This window comes from Bos javanicus, chromosome 5, assembly GCF_032452875.1.
Source record: "Bos javanicus breed banteng chromosome 5, ARS-OSU_banteng_1.0, whole genome shotgun sequence".
NCBI classification, from domain to species: Eukaryota; Metazoa; Chordata; class Mammalia; order Artiodactyla; family Bovidae; genus Bos; species Bos javanicus.
In genome coordinates, this window is record NC_083872.1 from 88,503,303 (window position 1) to 88,529,777 (window position 26,475).

The following is a 26,475-nucleotide window of genomic DNA, read 5'->3' on the forward strand; positions in this document are numbered from 1 at the left end:
TTACTTCCTCTTCCATAATGCATCAGACTGCCTGTTTCCCAGTATTGAAAACATTACGTGCTATTCATCTTTTCTTTTCGGTTTGTTGAGTTAAAAATGATACATGATTTTTTACTTCATATGCGTTGTTTTCTGAATACAAGAAAGCTGAGTGGGTGTTGACTCTGTATTTTTTATTCTGTAAATTACCTGTATTTTTTGCTAATTTTGTGCTTTTTTCTTTTTAAAAACTATTTTCCTGTTGATTTATACAAACAGTTTATATTATGTATATAGCAAATATTAATGTTTTCTTCTAACCTGACACATATTGTTTAGCTTATGTTCTGTCAGAATTCAACATTTCTATACAGTGAAATTTATTAGTCTTTTTCTTCAAAAAAATTTTTCTGTAGAGAGTCTTCCTTACCACATCCACTTCAATGAGAAAATATTATCCTAATATTTTTTAATTTATTAATTATTGCTAATATTTTAGTGCATTTATAGTTTCACTTTTATATTAAGAAATTTAATCCATTTGAATATCTTTATTTTTATAACAACGATCTTAATTTTCTCAACAAAAATATATGATCATTATAAGAAATTAAAAGAGAAAAAGAAGAAAAAGATGGTAACAAAAAATTTACCCCAAACCTCACTATTTGTAGATAACTGTAATTAACATGAGGTGAACTTTTTTCAGATATTTCTTACATTCTTCAGAACTTTGAGTGTACTGTTTCATTTCACTCAAAGTTGCCAGTCAGAAACCTAATAGAAATTTATTCATTTTTTGTTTGAGGGAAATCTTTATCTCCTCCACTAAAGTTTTTATACATTTCCTTTTATCATTGAAATTCAGAAAGTTTACCAAGACATGTTTTATCTTAGAGTGGGTCTTCTTTCATTAATGTTGCTGGACGCATTAATGGAGTTCCTTTGAGTTGGAAGACGTGGGATGTAGTGGTTGGGATGTAGTGGTTAGGAGTCTGTCCACTAAAGCATGATGACTCAGGTTGCTCTTCCCTCTCACCCACTCACAGCTGTGTGAGCCTGACGGAGTTACTTAACAGCTTCTCCTTCAGTTTTCTCATCTATAAAGCAAGGATAATAATTCTTACATAATAGATATAATGAATTAAACTATGTATGTATGTATATGGTAAATATGTGGGTATATCTGTATCAATATATTATATATGCTTATTTATGCCTGCTATATGTAAGCAATATATAAATGTTAGTTATCATTAGCATTGTTTTTCATGTTTGTGAGCATTCTTTCAGATGCCTGATAATGTCTTCTTCTCCATTATGTTTGCTCTCTCTTTCTAGTCCTCCTATTAGGTGGATATTAGAACTTCTGGGCATATTACCATTATTTGTAACTCTTTCCTTGTACTATGTAGCTTTGTGTGTGTATACGTGTGTGTGTGTGTGTGTGTGTGTGTGTGTATATTATGTCCCAAGTATTGTAGTTGTGTTCATTCTGCTATGTAGTCTACTACTTCCATTTTTTAATTGTGTTTTTGTTTTCCATGAGCCAAATTATTTTTCCGTATCATTTTTTATGGCTATAATGTCCTCTTAGTTATCATCAAGACAACTTTTGTGTTTTTGTTCTTTCTATATGCAGATTATTCCTCCTATTTTTTTGGACTTAATGACATTTTCTAAAATTTATACTTTAATTTTCTGTTCATTTTTATATGATAAGCCTTTTTGTTGGTGGAGTATATTTAAAATAGTTGGTTTTAAAAATATCACTGAAAACCAAAAGTTCCAGTCAAATTTATGAGTTAGTAACTTAACTGAATTTCCCCAAATTAGTGCTCTGTATTATTTTTAGTGTGATTTGTTTGTTGACATAGCTAATGTTGCATAGCAAGGAATTAGTAAGAGTAAGAAAATGAAACATTTCTATTTTATAGTTTAGTTACTGACCCTCACTCAGTCTTGGTTTTCTGTGGTTATTTTATTTTTGAGGGGAATGAGAGGTCTGATCAGGAAAATATTAGAAAATCACCAGGGATGATGGTGATGTCTCTTTAATTCAATTAAGTGGATTGAGGTTCTGGGAAAATTGAGAAGGATTCATATCAGATACAAGAGAATGAGCAAAAGATCAAGAGAATACTTGCAGAATTATTTTTCTTTGCTTATTTAAATTTTAAAAAATAATTTCAGATTCACAAGAACTTGTAAAACAAACAAAAAATATGTAGGCAAGTCCTTTGTACTCTTCAACCAGTGTACCCAAATGGTAGTGTCTTGTATAACTGCAGTATAATACTTTAACTCTCATTTTGAGTAGGAAATAAAATCACTTTTAAGAACAAATAAATGTTCTTATGAAGGGAAATGAAACATTCAGTACATTATATTGAAGGATAAAAGATTCTATTTTTCTACCTGACTATGTGGAATTGGTGATAAGATTTTTAAAAGCATGTGAAAAAGAGTATTTATCTAGAACAAGACTTAGAGCAAGATGAGAGGTTGAGATGGTGATTTTGAGAAATGTTTTAACTACAGCAGGAGAAAGCAAAGTATTTCTTTCCTTTAAACACAATAATTAAGTGTTTAAAAGGAAAAAATTTAATATAAAAAATTAATACCAGGCAAGCAAGAGTTGTTATGATTAATCTTGGGTCAACATTTAGTCAGTGTTTTGGCATGCCAGGTTCTGTGTTCTTTTTGTGCTTTGCTTCATTTAATCCTCAGAATAATCCTAATAAGGAAGTATCTTAATGTGTGCTTTTACGGAAAACAAGATGTAAATTTTGTCATCTGCTTATGTTCACAGCTGCTACTCATCGGTCTGGGACCTCACCCAGACTTGTCTCAATCCAAAGTCACTCTTAACCAGTGACCATTGCACACCTGATCTTTCCAGATGAGCCATATATTGCACAAGGAGACAATTAAGTTTTCACAAGTGATGTCATTTTGGAAAAGGGAGTGAAAGTTTTTCATTTAACAAAATGTATTCAATGTTGCAAGGTTTTTGAAGACAAAATCAAAATGCATACAGCAATTCCATTTTGTGAAATAAGGAAAAACATACCACTTACAATAATATTAGAGAACTTTATATACTTAACAATTAGCCAATAGGCATTCCTCGATGGTCCAGTGGCTGGGAGTTGGCACCTTCACTGTTGGTGCCGAGTTCAATTCCTTCTCAGGGAACTAAGATCCTGTATGCCACAACTAAGAGTTTGCATGCTACAACTAAAGATCCTGCATGCCACAACCAGGATGCAAGATCCCCCGCGACCCAGCTAAGACCCAATAAGCCTGTATGCCGCAACTAAGAGTTTGCATGCTACAACTAAAGATCCTGCATGCCACAACCAGGATGCAAGATCCCCCGTGACCCAGCTAAGACCCAATAAGCACAGCCAAATAAATAAATACACATTTTTTAATAGAAATTTTCACTCAGTAAGAAGGAGCTCTGCTATAGCCTTTGTCAGGATATCTTGTCCAGCATACATTCTTATTTTTAAAAAAATAGCTTTATTGAGGCACAGTTTATATACCCCCAAAACTGCATATGTTTATTGTGTACAATTTGATGAGCCTGGGCATATGCAAACACCCGTGATACTATCACCATCATTAAGGTCATAAACAGCAATCACCTCCTAAAATTTCCTTGTGTCCTTTTTTTAATTTTTTTGAGTGTGTGGTAAAAATAAGAACACTTAACGTGAAATCTGCTCTGTTAACAAATTGTTGTTCAATGGGTAGAAAGTGAACTCCTTTTGATAGCACCCAGAATGAAAGGATTAGTTAAGGTGTCTGGGACACAGATTAGAAAGGGCTCTGCAGTTGCAGTCACCCTCTGGATTGTACCTTAATGGCCTAGGAGAAGTGAGGTTATTCTAATGTGGCAGCAGGGTCTGTTGGATTTTTAGACCCATTGCTGTCATCGTCTTCTTTCCTTTGCTGGGTCTTGCAGGTAGAGGCAATAAGGATCTCTTCATGAATTTACTCTTCATTAACATATACCGGCTCTAACCCATTGGTCTGCAAACATTTTTGTTCAAATACTCTTTAAAAGAACTAAGAGAGGTTCAAGAGGGAGGGTGTATTACGTATATCTATGGTTGATTCATGTTGATATATAGCAGAAACAGCATTAATATAGCATTAATATTATAAAGCAATCATCCTCCAATTAAAAATAAATAATATTTTTAAAATATAATTTTTTAAATCCAACATTATTTCCTTCATCTTTTACAAGTTACCTAATATTTTTGGCATAAAGTTAAATTGTTGCCAAATATGTACTTTTAGAGCATGCTGCATTGTCCATGTTTAAATATATAGTTACAAAATCTCTGAAGTGCAGTGCGGATTTAACTTTTTGTATGCTACATGTCCTTAGAGCAAAGCCAAAGCTCTTTGTCAAATTGATTCATTAAGTTGAGTTGGCTTTCTGTCAGAAAAAAAACCTGACTACCTTCTATTCAGTAAAGTGTTAACATATAACACCTTATATGGTTACAAGGTTAGCATATAACCTCGCTTCTGAATTCTAATTATTCAACATATAAATAAGGTATAGAACTTTCCAAGAATTGTCCCCCAGATAAAATAAGGCACAGCCTCTTTCTATTTCTTATAAAGATCTTTTTGCCTTTTCTCAGAGGACACTCTTTCAGAAGCTGTGTACCTTACCAATATTTCTTTCCTGGGTGACCAGCTGGTGTTTGCACTCTGGGGCAATGCATCTTTATAATATTTGGGATAATAGGAGGTATGTCTTTCTTTTGTGAAGTGGAAAAGGGAAAATTATGAAAGTGGAGTTTGGAAAATAGTTGTTTAGACCATCAGATTAGTCTTGAGTAAATGTTTTCAAAAAACATGTATGTAGAGGTTGAGGTTTAAAAATTCATGGGGGGGAGGGGTGTTAATATGGGAGCTTTACAGGAACAGAGTTGCAGAGGTGCTCATTCGACAAATATAGTTTGAAATCTACTCTGGGACAGAATATACAGAGTTGAAGAAGATGGACAACTTATACCCTGAAGTTACTCCCAATTAAGAGATATTCTGTGGTCTAAGTGTTCATAAGGGGCTTAAGGGGATCTCTGAACACCTCCTGAAGTTTATTTTAAAAATTTATGTGTATGTATTATATATTATTTATCAGCTTTTTGAAGGTTTCCATTACTCTTAATCGGTTTAAAATTCACTGGCCTAAACTGAGTCATTTTATCCTAACATGATATAAAAGGAGAGATTGTAGTTCTCAAAGCTTGTTTCTCAGTTTCTGAATCGAATTGAAAACTCAGCCATTTTGCCCATAACAGAAGGTCAATACATATTTGGGCCAATGATGGTTAAACAAATAAAAACTGGAACTTAATTGATTGCTTTATTATGATATTAAGAATTCACTTTCGAACTTTGAGACTTCAACTTGGGAAGTTATTATTTGCAGCCACAAAAAGGAGCAGCAATGTTCCGTTTGTGTGTTTCCATGTAGGATAATAGAGATAGTAGTATCAGGGTGAACAGCTTGGGGTCACTAATTGTTTATCTTTGCTTTTGAGATCTCAGCGAATATATATGGGCTTCCCTGGTGGCTCAATGGTAAAAAAAAATCTGCCTGCCAATGCAGGAGATGCAGGTTTGATCCCTGGGCCAGGAAGATCCCTTGTAGAAGGGAATGACAACCCACTCCAATATTCTTGCCTGGAGAATCCCATGGACAGAGGAGTCTGGAGGGCTACAGTCCATGGGATCCAATGGTTATCACCTCTAATTTTACTCAAAGCAGTTGGGATTATGGAGATATTATCTGGGAGAACAATTATTTGTTTTATTGATGTACTTTTTAAAAAATAATTTGAGCTTTGAGGAAAATGACTTGGGTCCAAAAAAGGGTTATAGCAACTTCTGTTTAATATTTTATATGACTCATGCCCCAGACTGTGTTCCTAAAATGTCCTCGTCTCTTCTGCCAGCGACTTCTTTTTCCTTTTCTCTCCAAACTTAGAGCAACTTATCAGTGTTTGCACCAAGTTTTGGCAGTCACTGATAGCCATTCTGTCTTAACATCTGCCATGATGTAAGGGAATTTAAAAGACAGATGCTAAAACTGGAACTACAGAGAACAAACAGAAGACAGAGAAGAAACACCTCTGAAAGGGTGTAGATCTGTATTGGGTTTCAAACAGACATAAGCTCTTAAGAAAATATTGAAATTAGCAATATTGAGAGTCCTCAGAGATTAAAAAAATAGAAAATAAAAATTGTGGATAAACATGCCTGAGAACTTACTGAAATTTTCAGATGCAATATATTACTAAGTATGAAATTCTTATAGAAAAAAAAAACATGAGTTAAGTCAGTAGTAAAACATGAAAATTACATAGATAGCTTTAAAGAAACCAAATAGGAATTTTAGAAATGAAAATATAATTGTTGAGATGAACAGACATCAGATTAGACATACCTGAAGAGAGTATCAGTGAACTGGGAGATAGAGCAGATAATTTGCTAGATATGAGATATGCTAGAAAATATGCTAGATTTGCTAGAAAATATGCAGATAAGGCAAAGAAACTTGGATGATGGAATAGAAGTTGCTCAGTCATCTCCAACTCTTCGGGACCCCACGGACTGCAGCCTGCCAGGCTCCTCCATCCCTGGGATTTTCCAGGCAAGCGTACTGTAGTGGGTTGCCATTTCCTTTTCCAGGGTATCTTCCTGACCCAGGGATTGAACCGTGGTCTCCTGCATCATAAGCAGACTTTACTATCTAAGCCACCAGGGAGGATGGAATGAGAAGGCCTAAAATCCAATCTTTATTTAAATGGAATTGTGGAATTATAAAATAGAGGTGCAATGCAAGAGACCGGAATTCAATCTCTGGGTCAGGAAGATCCCCTGGAGAAGCAAATGACTATCCATTCCAGTATTCTTGTCTGGAGAATTCCACGGACAGAAGAGTCTGGCCATCTACAGTCATTGGGTCTCAAAGAGTTGGACATGACTAAGCAATTAACACTTTCACTACTTTCAATGGCTGAGACATCTTCAGAATTAAAGAATAATATACTCCGTAAATAGAGAAAGCAAGGTATCAAACATGGGTGAAATTAAAATTAAAAATGCAATTCAGTAAAATTGAACTAAAGATAATAAGAAGCTTTTAAAAGCAGCTAGAGGAAAAAAGACATTATCTGCAAAAGAAAGATTAGACTAAAAACAGACTTCTTCCAACAGTCAATGGAAGTCAGAAGACAGTGGGACAAGATCTTCCAAGTGCTGAGAGAAGGAAGCTATCAACATAGGAGTGTGTACAGATTATCTTTCAAATAATATAAAACCTTTTCTAGAAAAACAGTAAAATTAATTATCATCAGCAAACCTTCACTGAAAGAAATTCTAAAGATTGTATCTCAGGAAAAAGGAATGTTACTTCAGAAGGAAAATTTGAGATGCAAAGAAGTTGATAAACATATAAACAGATCTAAACAAACCTCACCTGCATGAAGTAATAATTATATGTTATCTTTACATTTGATATGTAGAAGCCACAGATATGGAGAGCCTAGTTTAAGGGCTGTGAGCATCCATGGACTGGGTCCTGGAACCAAGGGATGACTGTACTGGAAAATAGCATCACTTAAATTGAGGAGAGACTGATGTTTTTTAAAACTCTTGTTTCAGTTTTTGTTGCTCAATAGCAAGTAATTCTCCATGGCTTAAACAACAGTCGTTTTATTGTCTTTCACAGTTTCTGTGGGTCAGGAATTCAGGAAGGACCAGGCTCGGGAGATCTGATGCATCAAATCAACTTCAGAGGGTGGCTGGAGTTGAAATGGTGAAGAATTGGAGCAGCTGGGATAGGCTGGGCATCTCTCTTTCTCCTTGTGGTCTCAGGAATCTCTTTGTGGTCACTCACAGCATGCTCGCTTAGGACAGTTGCACTGTTTATATAGTAGTTGGCTTCCACCAAAGCTAGTATCCAGAAAGAACATTGCAGGCAGAAGTCATGGCGTTTTTATGACCTCACGTTGGAATGACGTATAGGTCAGTTCCATCACACTTTTTAGGTTGAGGCAACCACGAAGACCCATCCAGGGTTGAGGCGGAAGAGTCCTGGCACAGATCTTCCTGATATTAGGAGAAGTGCCAAAGTCACATTGTTAAAAGAATATGACTTCCTTCGTGGTCCAGTGGTGGGGTCTGTCTGCCAAAGCAGGGCATGCTCAGGTCTGGTAGGATCCCACATTCTGCATGGAACAACTAAGACCTTTTGCTGGAACTACTGAGCCTGTGCTCTAGCGCCTGTGCTCCTCAACAAGAGAAGCCACTGCAATGAGAAACTCACGCACTGCAACTAGAGAAAGCCCCTGTGTGGCAGCGAAGACCCAGTGCAGCCCCCTCCCCCAAAAAAAGAATATGTATGCTGCTGTGCTTAGCCACTCAGTCATGTCTGACTCTTTGTGACCCCATGGGCAGAGGAACCTGGAAGGCTACAGTCTGTGGGGATTCTCCAGGCAAGAATACTGGAGTGGGTTGCCATGGCCTTCTCCTGGGGATGTTCCCAACCCGGGGATCAAACCCAAGTATCCTGCATTGCAGGCAGATTCTTTACTAGCTGAGCCATAAGGGAATCCTTGTGTATGCTAGGTCATCTTTGGACAACATAATCTGCTACTGTCTGCCTTACATCACAACAATTCATATCCCTCGACTATTCAGAATAAACTTAACTCCTCCATGAAGACTTACTTCATCACAGCATCAGTTTCAAGTCCCAGGATCTTTGAAGAGTTGAAAGAAGGAGCAGCAACAATAACAGAAACCCAAAAAAGAATAACTTGAAAACAAAAGTACAACAAAGGGGATCCAAAAAGCTAAAATCAATTCTCTGAAAAGTTGACAAAAATTACTTAAAAGAGACATTTTATCATTTTTCTACAAATCTATCCTAAAAACTAAGAGAAAAATCTCTAGTGTGTGCAAGCACATATATCATGTTGTAAGTAATTTGAAAATAGTTGCACTCTTTAGATATCCAAAAATATAGCAATCGTTTTGTAACTTGTGTCCATGTTGATGGAATATTATGCAGTGATGTTATGGAATAATGTTCATGAATAATTTTAGCAAATGGTAAAATGCTTATTTAAGTGAAAAATAAATATATAAATGCATTGCTTCAATTATATAAAATTACATGCCTAAGGAGATAAATCAACATTTTCTGATTTTGCTGCAAAGGTTTATAATAGGAAAAAATCTTTAAAAAGAAAGCCTAGTTGTTTTACATTATCTCCTAATATTAACTCATTTTGATGATATAGTAGCTCCTCCAACAATAGAGGAGCAAACAATAGAATGAAGCCCTGATTTTCTGTGTGTGTGTGTGTGTGTTCCTTCTTTTCCAGATCTAAGTGGGATTGGCTTGATCCCCAAATTTTATATACCAAATTCCGAAAGTTAGAACATTCTATGCATCTTTTTGGGAACATTGTACCAGGAGCAGCAGAAGTGAGCCTGGCAATAAGAACCCAGCTCCTGACATGGAGTAGTTATCACATCAATGTCCATTTGTTTCTTCCCTTTCTCTTTCCCTCTTGTTATTGTTGTTCAGTCGCTAAGTCGTGTCCAACTTTTCGTAACCCCATGGACTGCAGCATTCTTTCCATCTATGAAGTTCTGATCCTCAGAATTAAGTAGCTGGTCAGATCAAATGTAACTGTAAAAAGAATAATTAGTACTTAATGAGTAAATAAATATTGAAGTAGCCTAAATTCTCATGATGCTTTCATGCAGGTCCATTGAGAGTAGGTTACACTCCAGAGAGAAACCTTAAGGGGTTGACCCAGCAGAGTTACTAAGTTTATATTTACTTGCAACAGGTTGAATTATAAGAACATGCCTCTGTAAGTTTTTATTAGTAAATTGCTTTCATTTGTTTAGTAGAACTTTTAAAAAATAAGAAGTCTATTCTTTGACCCTATAAATTGTGATATGCATTTTAATTTAAACGATATCTGGATATGCTCTCATATCTGATCTCTGTATGACTCACACCTGCACACACAACCACAGCCCATGAGAACAGGCGTCTTAAGGATCAGAGTCATGATGTAAATTATTGACGTGGGAGGAATGTACACTTGTGAGAGAGAGAACATATTTGATAAATATGATCCTTGGTGACTCAGACAGTAAAGAATCCGCCTGCAATGCAGGAGACGCAAACCCTGGGTTCCGAAGATCCTCTGAAGAAGGGAATGGCAAGCCACTCCAGGATTCTTGCCTGAAGAATTCTATGGACAGAGGAGCCTGGTGGGGCTATAGTCCATGGGGTCGCAGAGAGTCGTATACAACTGAGCTCCTAACGTGCATGCGTGCATACACACACACACACACACACACACACACACACACACTGCAAGTACTAATGAAGGGAAGGGCAAAAAAAAGGGATACACACAAGATAAAATAATTGATCAGAGGAGTCCAATTTCATATTATACCATTAGTGAAACTGAGCTGCCTTTTACAGTCTCTGGTGACCAGTTAGAAGCTGAGGCAGAGTTGACACTGCCTATGTAGGCCTTGTGCATTGTGGGTCCTGCATGTTAAGTTTGGTTGACATTTAAAATATAACCAAAATGTTGGAGTGTCTGTTGTGTATAAAGGAAGGCATGGAAACAGCAATGAGTTGCCAATTTGATTTATAAACAAGTTATTTCAGAGAAATGCTGAAAGCAACTCTATATTTTCTTGTAAGGCCGCAAAATGAAGTGAAGGAAGAAAATACCCACAAGTAGATGAAACTGTATTATAAATAGTTACCAAGATGGGTGCAAAATGATTGTCTTCATATCAAATGTCAAACAGTGCAAAGTGAAAGTAGGAAAAATTGCTGGTTCCTTTTTGTGTTGCTTGTGTGTGCTCAATTGTGTCCAACTCTTTGCAACCCTATGGACTATAGCCCGCCAGGCTCCCCAGTTTCTTAGAATGGATCAAGGAAATATCTAAGTGAGGAAGTTCAGCTAGTGGCAACTTCTCTGGTGGTCCAGTGGTTAAGACTCCATGCTGCCAATGCAGCGGGTACAGGTTTGATCCCTGATCAGGGAGCTAAGACCCCACCTGCTGCATGCCTAAAAGATTAAAAAAAAAAAAAAAAAAAGAGGCTAGTGTAGGACTATCTGTAGCACTGTTGTAAAATCATTGAGTTGTAGTTTCATTGCAGTATTCTTTTTTGTGTGTATTATTGTTAAATACCATAATAACATCTCAGATCTGATTAAATACTATTTCTTTTATATAAATAATACTTGCTAATTACTGAGAAATAAAAATTATTAGGTAGAAGGAAAGAATAAATGGAGGAAGAGTGACCCATACCAGAAAGAAACACTAACCATTGCATAAGCATTAGGTATATAGGACTGACCCATGGAGAGGCTGCTAAGACAAGTATTAGCATTATCCTGATTTTTCAATGACAGGCAAGTGAAGAGATTGGCTTCAATCAAATATTGTGTCAAATTGGCTTGAACCTAGGACTTTGGACTCCTTTCTTTTCCTGGAGAGTAGTTGGAGAACTATCACCTAGGGGTTTATAGTTGCTATCACAGCTTATAATTAATTGTTATCTCTGGGAGAAGAGGGAAGAGAAAACTCCAAGAGGCCAGGAAGGAGTTTACCATTTAAAAGGGAAAGGGAGAATTTTTGATTAGGAAACAATTGGGTGAAACTCCTGAGGACATAAAAAGAAGTGATTTATGCATTTGTAATACTACATACTGCAGCCAAGAAATTAAAAGATGCTTTCTCCTTGGAAGAAAAGCTATGACAAACCTAGAGTGAGTGAGTGAAGTCGCTCAGTTATGTCCGACTCTTTGTGACCCCATGGACTGTAGCCTACAGGGCCCATCCGTCCATGGGGTTTTTCAGGCAAGGATACTGGAACTAGGTTGCCATTTCCTTCTCCAGGGGATCTCCCCAACCCAGGTATCGAACCTAGACAGCGTATTAAAAAGTAGAGACATTATTTTGCTGACAAAGGTCCATCTAGTCAAAGCTATGGTTTTTCCAGTGGTCATGTATAGGTGTGGGAGTTGGACCATAAAGAAAGTTGAGTACCGAAGAATTGATGCTTTTGAACTGTGGTGTTAGAGAACACTCTTGAGAGTCCCTTGGACTCCAAAGAGATCAAACCAGTCAGTCTTAAAGGAAATCAACCATGAATATTCATTGGAATGACTAACGCTGAAGCTGAAGCTCCGATACTTTGACCACCTGATGGGAAGAGTTGGCTTATTGGACAAGACCCTTGATGCTGGGAAAGATTGAGGGCAGTGGGAGAAGGAGGCAACAGAGGATGAGATGGTTGGATGGCATCATCGGCTCAATGGACATTAATTTGGGCAAACCCTGAGAGATACAAAGAACAGGGAAGCCTGGCATGCTGCAGTCCATGGGGTTGCGAAGAGTTGGACATGAGTGAGTAGCTGAACAACAGCAAAAATACTGTAGTAGCAAGATTCTGACAGCAGCAGGAAAGAAAGAAAGAACACAATCTCGATAAATGTTAAAGAAAAGAAAAACAGAAGAAACCACGGGATTACTACTGAGACATGAAGAGTCAGAAAGAAAAAGACCCTGGCCACTGCAAGTTAATACAGAAAACTTTTGTATAAAGGCTGAATTTACCATCTCTCCTATTTCAAGTTGTTTTGTTGGGGGCTGTTTCAAAGAGAAGCACCCCTTCACTAAATACTTGCTTTTCTTCTTTATAGCTTTAAACTCACCCCTAAGCATTTCCCAGGCTTCACCTGTGGTTCAGCAGTAAAAGAATCGGCCTGCGAATGCAGGAGACTTGGGTTCTGTCCCTGGGTTGGGAAGATCCCAGGGAGAAGGAAATGGCAACCCACTCCAGTATTCCTTGCCTGGGAAATCCCATGGACAGAGGAGCCTGGTGGGTTACAGTCCATGGAGTTGCAATAGAGTTGGAGGTGATTTAGCAACTAAACAACAGCAACAAGTATTTCCCACCTGCACGAAAGGAAATTGATTACTCGTTTTCAGGATAAATTGTGATTACCCCTCACTGGGTTCTCTTCTTCTATTATGATTCACCTTTTTACAATCAATTCTCACAGCCAGATTATCTTGTGATATTTTAACTGAGATCTTTAAATGCCTCCAATTGCTTTCCTTCAGATGAGGCCCTTGTCAGCACCTTCTAGTTCAATGCGCACTGCTGTGGGAATACTCTTCCCCGGCGTACCTCCTCTCCTGGACCACTCCTGCCGTTTCTCCACTGGAGCTGACTTCCGCTCTTCTTTGTGACCACTCAGGCTTGTGAGCCACACTCTCTGCTTAGTGTCCTTCTTTCTCATATTGGAGGAGTTTCTCTTTCTTACTGCTCTCCCCTTCCATTAGCGGTATTTATCAGGCCAAAGAAACCAGCTTTCCGATGTGCCACTAAGAACTGGTAGGCAGTTCCACAGCATTTTCCAAGTCCATTTACTCTTCCACTTCTAGATGATTATATACTGTCTTCTCTCTCAGACTTCCAGCATCTCCTGTTCATCCCGCTTCTTCAAGGTGATAACCTTGCTTTCCACTTTCCAGAGAAAATAGATGAGAAGGAAACCTCCCCGCTCCCCCTCCACAATCCCAGTTCCTCTTGCCTGGAGTTAATCCACCTCTTATTCCTTCTTTTTTTTTAAAGTACCTGTTTATAGTACAGCTTCCCAAATCTTAACCATTTGTTTAAGTCAGTAGTCCCCAACCATTTTGGCACCAGGGACCAGTTTCATGGAAGACAATGTTTCCATGGACCAGGGATGGCTGATAGCTTCAGGATAATTCAAGCTCATTTCATTTATTATGCTGCCATTGGTCTGACAGGAGGCAGAGCTCAGGCAGTAAGTAGTGCGAACAGTGGGGAGTGGCTGTAAATACTGATGAAGCTTTGCTCACTTGCCCACCTCTTACCTCCTGCTGTGTGGCCCAATTCCTAACAGGCCTCAGGTTGGGGACCCCTGGTTTAAATGACATTTAGCTGTATCAGCAATTTCAGCTTTTTTAAAGAATGAGTCCTGGAATCTTTTCACGTGTTCTAATATGTGTGTGCTGCATGCTCCATGTCCAACTCTTTTGCAACCCCATGGACTGAAGCCCCCCACGCCCCTCAGTCCATGGAATTTTTCAGGCAAGAACACTGGAGTGGGTTACCATGCCCTTCTCCAGGGGATCTTCCCAACCTAGGGATGGAACCCACATTGTGTCTCCTACATTGGCAGGTGGATTCTTTACCATTGCACCACTTGGGAAGCATCATTCTAATCTACTAGATGCAAGTTGGTAGTCTAGAATCTTCCCGTGTGTGTCTGTATATGTGTATGTGTGTGTCTGTAGAATCTTCCCGTGTGTGTCTGTATATGTGTATGTGTGTGTGTGTAAATCTTCCTTTACTATCATCCTAAAGATTCCCTTCACCTTTTATGTGTATTGATCGCTGAATTCATGTAATCTGTATCATCTTGCTTTGATTATCTCTTCAGTTTGCTGGTGCATAGTCTCCAATAGCTTACCAAGAATAGGTACAAGGGAATTAAAGGTTTTGAGACCCTGTGTGTCTGAAATTCTGAGAAGGCAATGACACCCCACTCCAGTACTCTTGCCTGGAAAATCCCATGGATGGAGGAGCCTGGAAGGCTGCAGTCCATGGGGTTGCTAAGAGTCGGAAACGACTGAGTGACTTCACTTTCACTTTTCACTTTCATGCATTGGAGAAGGAAATGGCAACCCACTCCAGTGTTCTTGCCTGGAGAATCCCAGGGATGGGGGAGCCTGGTGGGCTGCCATCTATGGGGTCGCACAGAGTTGGACACGACTGAAGTGACTTAGCAGCAGCAGTGTCTGAAATTATCTTTATTCTGCTCTCACACTTGATTGACATTATTGTTAGAATTTTACTTCTTGTTTGGAAGTCCTTTTAGCATTTAGAAGGCATTTTTCCAGTATTTTCTAGATTCCAGGGTTGCTTTTGAGAAAAGTGATGTCATTCTGATTCCTTACTTTTGTATATGACCGGGAGTTCTGTTTCGCCTTGCATTCCAAGCTGGTCTTATCTTTACCTCCTCGTCTTCCAGCACCCCCAGTATTTTGAAATTTCACAATGATGGGCCTTGTTATTATTGGCCTACTTTCATTTATCATGTTAGAACTCTGGACCTTTTAAATCTGAAAGCTCATGTCCTCCCACTTTAGGAAATTGTCTTGGGTTATTTCTTTAATTCCATGTTGTTACTTGTTAGTTCTCATCTTACTTTTCCTAGTAGTACCATGTGACACATTTGATCCTTCTTCTTAATGCATCTTCAGTTAGCTTCCTGAAGCTTCCTTCACTTAGTTAGCTTCACTTAGCTTCACACTCTTGATTTCATGCTGTTTCAAAAGCCACTGCTTCTTAGTAGCGTTTTCTGGCTTATCTTCTAAATCTATAAACATTGGAGTGGCCCAGGAATCTATCCTCTAACGTTTCTTTTTCACTGTTTGTTCATTCTCTACAGGATTTCTCCCAGTTTCATGGCTTTAAATACTATATGTACTCTGATGACTCCTAAATTTGTACTGTAGCCAGGACCTAATTCTATAATCTCCAGGCTCATATACCCAACTCCCAGCTTGGCTAATCTATTTGGATATTGAATATGAATTTCAAACTTAAAATTATCTGTGCAGAACTCTTTTTTTTCTCCCTTTAAGACCCATGGGTTCTGTCATCTTCTTTGTCAGAAAAAACAAAGAAAAATTTTCAGTTGTTCAGTTCAGAAGATTCCACCCGTTCAGTTCATAAACCTTCGAGTCTATCTTGGCTTATCTCTTTCTTGCATACCTTGCATTTGATTAACTCCACTGCCAGTGCTGATGAACCTTCTCTTAAACATTGTAACCATTTTTCACCTTATCCACAGCTACCACCTGGTCCAGGCCACCACGGTCTCTTTTCTGGTTTATGCAATAGTCTTCCAACAAATTTTTATGCTTCCACTCTTACCACGTGTGCCATTCAGTAGGCTATTGTCTCTTAGCTATGGACACAATTTCCTATACAGTGTTTTGTGATGTTGGAACCAGGACTCTACAGATCATATTTTTCCTTTGCCAGCTGGTTCCCTGAGGCTTTCCAATAGGAGGCAATAGACAGAGACTAGAGGAAGAGGGCCTTTCTTCTTCCTCTTGGCATCCTGTGGATTTCCTATCTGTATCCTTGATTTTCCTGTCTCCTTATGATTCTTATAGCATTACACTAGCAACCGTCCCTTTCCATAGCAGTAGCTGAATCCATTGGCAGTTTTTCTAACACTTTTAAGCCAGTCACCACACAGATAAGAAATTCTTATTCTTGTCTTCTTGTAAACCCACAACAACCCAATCTAAGTATTAGCATAAAATGGAAGAGTTTGTCTTGGCCATCCCAAATTCTTTTGTTTCCTCATTCTCTTTTCAGGCACTTTCTTCCCACATGGGCTGGTTTTTCTGCTTTAAATTTTGGCCTCAGCCTTAAAACAATTATTTTCTGTGATGTTCTTCAGCTCAAGGGTGGGAAAATGGCTAGTATTTGTTAATCTGATCAGTTGCTTGCCTCTTACCTGTCTGGGAGTGCAGATGTTAGTGACGGGGTAGTGATGGTAGCACAGATGGTATTTCACATCAGGATCTCCAGCAGGACATGGGTCTTTGGGAAAACATATGCAGGATTATAATATAATTGTATATTTAAATATTTACATTTGGGAAATTTAAGAAACGTTTTTGTTGTTTTCACAATTCAAATTAAATGAAATCGTGTTCAGCCACATTTTATTTTGGTTGTTTGGGATTTAAAGATTTGTGATTCTTAGTGGAGGTCACAGCTGCCTTGGGAAGTACAGTGTAGGGACAGTGATCCAAGAGATCATAATGTTTATTTGTTTATTTTTGGCTACATTGGGTCTTTGTTTCTGTGTGAGGGCTTTCTCTAGTTTTGGCACACGGGCTTCTCATTGTGGTGGCTTCGCTTGTCATGGAGCATGGGCTCTAGGGATCTGAGTCATGTGGAATTTTTCTGGACCAGGGATGGAACCAGTGTGCCCTGCATTGGGAGGTGGATTCTTTACCACAGCCCACCAGGGAAATCCATAATGTTTATTAAGGAGAAATTTGGTTTGAGAAACTCTGCTTTATATTATCTCTTTCTCTTATTTCAGCATCCTATCTCCCATTCCAGTGATGGGGAGTTCCTTCTTTACAAGAGCCCTGTCCCAGAGGCAGGACCCTTTGATTCAGATCTTTTCAACGCCCAGTCCCTACTCTTTTTTCCCTAAGACAGTAACAAGTCAATTGATGAACAGATCTTTATTGACATATTAATGACTGATAATGGGTTAGTGTTTTACTCCTCTCAGTGTCTTTATGGAACCACCTGGAGGAATCTAAGTGCTTTAGCAAATGAGAATAATTCTCTAACTCTGGAAATGGCAGACACCTCCACTATCTTAGGAGTGGGACCTGGGGAGGTATTTTATGTGAAGGATTGGAAAGGAGTCAACTTTAGGGCTGTTTGTGCCACAATAGGTATACAGCTGGTTATTCCTAGAGCTGACCCTGCTGCCACAAGATTAATGATGGTTTTTGGAGAACTAATAGGAAACAGACTCTGCTTTTTTTCTATGTCACAGAGCCTGTGGTCTGCTGCTGTCTTCTAAGACCAGAGGCTCCTGAAAGGTTGTCTCCGTCTTAGGTTACATCTCAGTTCATCACTGCAACAAATTCTGTGAAACAAAAAGGCTGCCTTTTTCAAATCTTTGCTATATAATAGCCTGTTCCAGATATCATTAAAAAGTCCAGAAGGCATAGGCTTCCTAATGAATTCTCATTAGATACTTGTTTTCTGATTAGAAACACTTGTGTTATTGTGAAGGAGCTTTCAGTTATTATTTGTTTGAACATTTTTCTCCTCCCTTGAGATGCTTTTCTTTCGTTTAAAATTGAAGTATAATTGATTTGGGCTTCCGAGGTGGCTCAGTGGTGAAGAATCCACCTGTCAATGCAGGAGATGTGGGTTCGATCCCTGGGTCAGGAAGATTTCCTGGAGAAGAAAATGGCAATCCGTTCCAGTATTCTTGCCTGGGAAATGTTAGGGACAGAGGAGCCTGGTGGGCCACAGTCCATGGCATCACAAGAGTTGGACACACCTGAGAGACTATACCATCACCACTACCACCATGGTATAAGAGTGGCCATGGTGACCAATTTTAAGCTACAAGTGTGATGTCTGATTGGAATTGAGAAGTGCAAAGGACTCATGTGCCTGTAGGAGCTAACTTCAGCTGATCTGTTATTCACAATTTGAGAAAAAAAAATAGTTTGAACATTCTCTCTAAGCTCACATACCAAAATCCTTGGTATGTATTGTATACTCCTTATATTAGTTTGTGCGCTGCCATAGCAAACTGGGTGGCTGAAACCAACAGTTGTATTGTCTCACAGCCCTAGAGGCTGGCAGTCTGGAATCCAGGTATCAACTTGTAGATTCATCATTCCCGTCTCTGCCTTTGCCATCACATGGCATTCTCCCTGTGTGCTTCTGCGTGGCTGTGTCTTCTCGTCTTACAAGAGTATCAGTCATTGGATTAGGGTCCATCCTAATCTGCTGTGACCTAATTTTGACATAACTAATTACATCATGAAGGCCCTATTTCTGAATAAGGTTGCATTCTGAGTTTCTGGGTGGACAGAGATTTTGGGAAGGACTCTATTCAACCCAGTGTAAGGATTAATACATGAAACATAAGAAAACAGGGACTTGCCTGGTAGTCCATTGGTTAAGAATCCACCTTTCAATGAGAGAGACGCAGGTTTGACCCCTGGTCAGGGAACTGGGCTCCCACATGCCACAACTGGAGAGAAGCCTGCACTCTGCAACCAGAGAAAGGAAAGAGCCCTCTTGCCGCAATGAAGGTACTGCATGCTACAACTAAGACCGGATGCAGCCAAATAAATAAATATATAAATGAAATCTTAAAATAAGAGTAAGTTTTTTTAGAAAAAGACAACAACCACACAAAAATAACATTAATGTTACTATTGTTCTGAGGATGGAATGTTTTCTGCTGGCAGAAATCACAGGAGGATGATTATTTGACTCCAGAACTTTTAAATTTCTTCATTCCCGGAACATGAATAAAGTAGAAAATCCAACAATGATTTGGGGGAGAATTTACATCAGCTATGAAAAGAAAAAGGGTAAAACTCTTCCATATTTAAAGACAGTATGTAAATAGACACCAAAAATATTACAGCCCAGGAGATAATTGGATATAAAGGTGGAAAAGTCATAAAGAAGTACAGAGGGCCCATGAGATGAGTAAGTATTCACAGTATTGATAGTTAAATACAATTATATCAAAGTAGCAAGCTATCTATTTTTAACCATCAGAATAGCAAAAATAAAGAGAAACAATAATGATGTTCATTCTCACAGGAGAACAATGGGGGACTAAATTAGTACAATCTTTTGTTTTAGAAAAACAAAAGAATTTACATCTATTAAGAAACTTAAAAATGTTCTTACCTTTTGAATTAGTAATAACACTTCTGAAAGTCAATCCTACAATGATAATCTTGAAATCTGTATAGCAAAACAAAACAAAAAAAAATAGGAAGGAGGGAATCAAAGAATTAAGTCTTTTTTTGAATAATTAGAAACATTCTATTGTTGAAGATTTATTGTGGAGAATGTAATCCATTCTAGGTAGTCTAAGCATAAAGGGACTTTTAAAAATGGATCTTAAAATCATTGGGAGGCTGATGAAACATTGAGGAAACAGAGAACAACTCCCAAAGCTAGACTGCAGAACAAGTGTGATCAGTAGGGTGCAGAGCAGGAAGCCTGCCACAATGAGAAACCACACCAGCAGCTGCCAGCTCCAGACTCCAGCTTCTTTAGTCAGAATCTGACTTGCAAATAAAGACAGTTGTTTCCAGTTTTGTTCTGCACTCCCAAGACTGAAGTTGTTCATTTGGCTGAATTTCCATAGGAAATGACCAAGCAAACGCACCCAGTTGGAGTTAGTTGAGTTTCTGCAGCCTCGGTAAGGTCCTTCTGGTCTTTTTTCCCCCACTTCTGTAGAATTTCCTGCGGCCAATACTTCTTTCTCCTTGCTTGCCTCAGCTATGATGTTCAGATCAGAAATGGCAATCGGAGAATATCTGTCTCTTAAAAAAAGCTAAACACTTGAAAAAAGAACCTAGAATCTTCAACTGAACAGTCACTATGAAAATCTTTAGAGTTGGACCACAAAGAAAGCCGTGTGCCAAAGAATTGGTGCTTTTGAACTGTGGTGTTGGAGAAGACTCTTGAGAGTCCCTTGGACTGCAAGGAGATCAAACCAGTCAATCCTAAAGGAAATCATTCCTGGATATTCATTGGAAAGACTGATGCTGAAGCTGAAGCTCCAATACTTTGGCTACCTGATGCAAAGAACTAACTCACTGGAAAAGATCCTGATGCTGGGAAAGATTGAAGGCAGGAGGAGAAGGGGACGACAGAGGATGAGATGGCTGGATGGCATCACCGACTCACTGGACATGAGTTTGAGCAAGCTCCGGGAGTTGGTGATGGACAGGTAAACCTTGTGTACTGCAGTTTATGGGGTTACAAAGAGTCAGACATGACTAAGTGATGGAACTGACTGAATATTACTTGCTTTTCTTCCACATTGAGTTCTTATTTAATTAATATTCCTTTGGTATTTTGAATGAGTAATTTTTACCAACTATGACAAAGACACAAACTCTTTAGTGTCTTTTCTCTCTTCCTAAGTGTTGGAGATTCTTTTTGGAAAATTAGGGGTTTTCTCATGTACCTTGATTCCTGGATTAAAACTACTCAAGAAGAGCAAAAAGGTTTCCCCCCCCCCCTCCCCATGACGCCTTCTTGTGAGTCAGCTTCTCTTGCTGAACATTTCTCTGGACCATGCTTTTTCAACTCAGCATATGACCTAACAAGACTTTTTTCAGAGATTCTGAGGAGCACTTAACTGCTCCACCTAGTTGCAGGAAACCCTTACAGGATGATGCTAAATGATATTGACTCATGTGTTAAAAATAAAATTAACCCAAAAGCAGATATAATACATCAATGCATTTTCCCCCAAAGTGATCCTTCCTACAAATATATTTGGTCTATCATCCTAAAACACTGTGATTATAGAGCACGATATTAAGATGATTTCAGCATATGTGCTGTTCTCTTTTTTTTAACCTTTCTTTCCCAGTTTTGAACAGTGGGAGAAGTTGATATTAACCGTGTTTTCAAGAGATAGGAGAATGACTTTTGTGTATATATAAAATATTAAATTTGTTATCAAAATACTTTCTAGCTTAGGTAGGCAGTGACTCAGGACGGAGAAATGGAAGAAATCGCTATTTGCTCCACATCTACGTGTAAGTGCCAAAGATGGTTAACTTTAAAAGCTGATGTAATCTACTAAAACTTGAATCACAACATTAAAATAGACGTTCTGTTTTCAACAACTGTAATATAATTAACTCTTAGCCTCTGTTCTTGCCTAGCCATAGAATCAACTGTTTTGCAGTCTGCTGAGGTCTGTTTGGGGCTGTTTGCAGTTCATGATTAGAAAGAATTAGAGGTGAGAGGAATGGGTGTATAATTAGTCCTTGAAGTTGAAGAGAGCAAGTGGGACAGACCTTTTCACCTCCTCTTCTTTATTATTTTCTTCCCTTTGCTATTTCTCTCTAGATTGTTGATCATTGTGGCATATAAAGAATGGAGTCAGTGATAGGGAAAGAAGTGAAGTGATTTTTGTTCCTTTTCTCTATTTATTTCTCTAATTCTGTAGCACACAAGCTTTTGATCCCCTGATTTTATCTTCCCATTTGTTCTTGGTAGCATTTTTCATTCACCTCTTCTTCTTGTCCCTTTGTTTCCTATTCTTCTGTTCTCTGTTTTTTCCTTTCTTCTCCATCTGTCCTCATGCCTCCTTTTCTTTTTTCCAGGTGATGGTATACATTGGAGAGTTGGGGTATTAAGAGAGTGTATGAGCAGGGTGTGTGTCTGAAAGGACCACATATCTCTCCAAGGCAACTGGTAGCCCAAGTGGAGTCCATGTTGGTGCTGGGAGGTGAATTAAAAATGACTGAAGAGTGTGCCCAAAGGTGGGCTTGAGATAATATCTCCAGATCTCCATAGCCTCCCTGGATATTTTGAGAATTATGACATTTCCATATTTCCAGTTGAAAGATACAAAAACATTAGAAATACCAATGGAGGGGGAATTCTCTGGCAGTTTAGTGGTTAGGACTTTGCACTTCCACTTCAGGGGCATGGATTTGATCCCTGGCTGGGGAATTAAGATCCCATATGCGGTGCTGCCTGGCTGGGAAAAAAAATAAATAAAGTACCAGTGGAGAAGAAGAGGCCCCACACTGGAGAAAGGCAGGCAGCCATGGATTACAGAACAGCAGAGGGGACCATGACTTGAGTAGAAGTCAGCTTGGTGTCCAAAAAAACCAGAGATACTAGCCACATCTCAGAGACACTAGAGCTAAACCCTAAGAATCTGATAACAGCAACCACACCAAGTTAGAGATGACCAGAGAATCCATTATTACTATGAGACTCAAGAAGAGAGATGAGCAGGAGAGACTCCCTGAAAGAGGAAAAATAGCTCTGATGGAGTTTTGCATTTTATTTTTTTTAATCTTATTTTATTAAAGATTTTAAAAATTTGGACCATTTTTTAATTCTTTATTGAATTTTTTACAATATTGCTTCTGTTTTATGTTTTTTTTTTTTTTTTTGGCCATGAGGCATGTGGGATTTTAGTTCTTCTACCAGGAACTGAACCCAAGCCCTGCATTGGAAACTCAGAGTCTTAACCACTGGACCTCCAAGAAAGCCCCAAGTTTTGCATTTTAAATGGATAAAATATTTACCCCAAAGACTGTTTTACTTCAAAAGACACTGAATTACTTTAAACTGACAAATTGAAGGTTTTCTTCTGTCATTAGTAAGAATCTAACAAGATGAAGGCAACTGTAAAGGGTAAAAAGTGAGTGAGACTTTTCTGAGTAGTATATAAATTTCAGTCCTGCTTTTAGGGGTGTGTGTGTGTGTGTGTGTGTGTGTGTGTTGAAAGATGGAAATCGGTGTGTTAATAGAGGTCAACTCTGAATGGTGAAATTGTTATGTGATTATTATTTTATTTTTCCTTCTCATCATTCAACATGTATTTATTGAACATTTACCATATGCCAAACATGCTTCTTTATGCTTATCTATATTTCTTAATTTCTCTACAATTATACAATTACTATGCTTCACTTACATAAAGAGAAAAACATCATTTAATGCTACTTAAAAATGAGTTTATCCAGTTTACTCAAAGATGGGGTATTTCAATGATCTGTATCCCACCATGTGAGTTGTAAACAAGCCTTGAAGTTGGATTCTTCTCTTCCCGAGTATATGTTTATGAGTTTCAGTTCAGTTCAGTCGCTCAGTTATGTCTGACTCTTTGCAACCCCATGAATCACAGCACGCCAGGCCTCCCTGTCCATCACCAACTCCCGGAGTTCACTCAAACTCATGTCCATCGAGTTGGTGATGCCATCCAGCCGTCTCATCCTCTGTCGTCCCCTTCTCCTCCTGCCCCCAATCCCTTCCAGCATCAGGGTCTTTTCTAACGAGTCAACTCTTCGCATGAAGTGGCCAAAGTATTGGAGTTTCAGCTTCAGCATCAGTCCTTCCAGTGAACACCCAGGACTGATCTCCTTTAGAATGGACTGGTTGGATCTCCTTGCAGTCCAAGGGACTCTCAAGAGTCTTCTCCAACACCACAGTTCAAAAGCATCAATTCTTCAGTGCTCGGCTTTCTTCACAGTCCAACTCTCATATCCATACATGACCACTGGAAAAACCATAGCCTTGACTAGACGGACCTTTGTTGGCAAAGTAATATCTCTGCTTTTTATTATGTTATCTATGTTGGTCATAACTTTCCTTCCAAGGAGTAAGTGTCTTTTAATTTCATGGCTGCCATCACCATCTGCAGTGATTTTGGAGCCCCAAAAATAAAATCTGACATTGTTTCCACTGTTTGTCCATCTATTTCCCATGAAGTGATGGGACCAGATGCCATGATCTTAGTTTTCTGAATGTTTATGAGTTTAGTTAATTGTAAATTCCAAGCTTCTCAGTAATCATTTTGTAGAGTTTATACAGAGCTTACTTCCTACACAGACCTTTTCATTCACAATTTTAGACCTACCGTGTTGTGATTATATACAAACCAGCATTCTGTCTTGATTTTCAGAAGTAGGGCAAGCTTGCTGAGTAGCACAAAACCCTAGTGATCAAATGATCGTACACAAGGATGGATTAGAAAGGTTCAGTGGAAGTTAAGTCTGGTAGTTGATTATGTTTTAGAGATAATGACCTTTCTATGTAATGACCACATCAAATACAATGAGTGTTCTTTGCAGATCAGTCATGGACACCCTGACATGTCTTGTGGCTGCCTGTACAAGTATTCTTTGCAAGGTACAGGTGGCACAGCTAGTGAGATATTTCCATTAGCTCTCCCATGACTATTAAATACACTCTCTGGTGGCTTTTGGGATTTGTAAATGATGAGTTGATAATAATTTCATTTTAAAAAATTCTCATGAAGATATCTCCCCAAATTAGTCATATCTTTTGGTGGTAGTATCTAGCATTCAACCTGCAAAGTCATCCAAAGTCGAGTAGAACATGAAGTCTTTGTTTCTTTGGATCAGTCAGCAGACTGCACAGTGGTATCAAGTGCCGCTGCCTTAACTATTTCTTAGCTCTTAAGTTCAACTGATTATCCTCCTCTATACCCCTGCCCCCAGATTCCTAGAGGGAAAAGATCCCTTTCTTCAGACTTTTCCCATATTTTCAGTTTGAGTTGAGTTTATACCACAAAAGAAAAATGCAAGTTATCTTCTAACTTTTTGATTGAGAAGTAATCAAAGAAATAAAGACTCTACCACTCCAATATTTTTGGCTGGAAAATTCCATGGACAGAGGAGCCTGGCAGGCTACCATCCGTGGGATCACAAAGAGTTGTACTAATGTGTGAGTGACTAACACATTCACATTCAATGACATTAAGACATTATTTACTTTAGATTTATGACAGTGATTTTATTGACAGATTTTTAAATTAAATAGTCAAATAATGAAATATATCATTAATTAAGTAAATGTGATACCTAGAATAAACATTAAAGTTGTTGGTACAAGTGGTTCCATTAACTTTTAAATTACATTTTGGAGGGCACAAATACATTCTTTGTGATAAATAGAGATGCTACATTTTATTGTATTTTGGAGAAATCTCATTCTTTCATAAAACTTTGATGATATTTAGTTTTTCTCTTTTTGATTATAGAAAAGATTGTTTGATATTCCTTTTTTGCTCTCAATAAATCTCTGACAAATTACCTGACATTGACCATTTTCACTGACCCTTAGACTTATTCTTTTCTTGTTATTTCCAAGTGTTCATTGACAGTTTGAATATCAGTCATGTATTTAATTTTTTTTTTCCACAAAATAGTAAAAACTGACAAATGTACAGTTAATACTTCAGTATTCTAGTATGCCTATATAAACTTGTGCCAGCCATATCCTGCCTAGGAAGTAGCTTTTCTGTTCATTTATAACTTGTTCCTTTGGCAGTAATATTTGCTTTCTCTGGGTTCTTTAAGAATCAGTTTTTCATCACTTGTTCTTGCAGAGAAAAGAGATAGAAAGATGATGACAGTGATGACGATGATAATTCTGGTGATGATGTTGATGCTGATGACAGTGTTAATAGTGGTGATGATGGTGATGATGATGGTGGTGATGATGGTGATGGTGATGACAGTGTTAATAGTGGTGATGATGATGGTGGTGATGATGGTGATGGTGGTGAATATGATAATGGTGCTGATGGTGGTGATGATGGTGATGGTGGTAATGATGGTGAATATGATAATGGTGATTATGATGATGGTGGTGATGATGGTGGTATGATGGTGATGATGATGGTGGTGATGATGGTGATGGTGATGACAGTGTTAATAGTGGTGATGATGATGGTGGTGATGATGCTGGTGATGATGGTGATGATGATGGTGGTGATGATGTTGATGCTGATGACAGTGTTAATAGTGGTGATGATGATGGTGGTGATGATGCTGGTGGTGATGATGGTGATGGTGGTGATGGTGGTGAATATGATAATGGTGATTATGATGATAATGCTGGTGATGATGGTGATGATGCTGGTGATGATGGTGATGACAGTGTTAATAGTGGTGATGATGATGGTGGTGATGATGGTGATGGTGGTGATGGTGGTGAATATGATAATGGTGCTGATGGTGATGGTGGTAATGATGGTG

At 38.4% G+C, this 26,475-nt stretch overlaps 1 protein-coding gene and 1 long non-coding RNA gene across 3 annotated transcripts in view; one reads left to right on the forward strand and one right to left on the reverse strand.

Moving 5' to 3' along the window:
* Window positions 1-26,475, forward strand: part of ST8SIA1 (ST8 alpha-N-acetyl-neuraminide alpha-2,8-sialyltransferase 1) — a 183,018-nt gene that overhangs the window by 112,947 nt on the left and 43,596 nt on the right. The gene's annotated exons all lie outside the window — the stretch shown is intronic.
* On the reverse strand, window positions 946-18,380 carry LOC133248017 (uncharacterized). Its single transcript, XR_009736595.1, has 3 exons — window positions 16,647-18,380; window positions 7,496-9,718; window positions 946-1,079 (listed from the first exon to the last, which is right to left on the reverse strand). It is a non-coding gene; the product is annotated as an uncharacterized LOC133248017 (long non-coding RNA).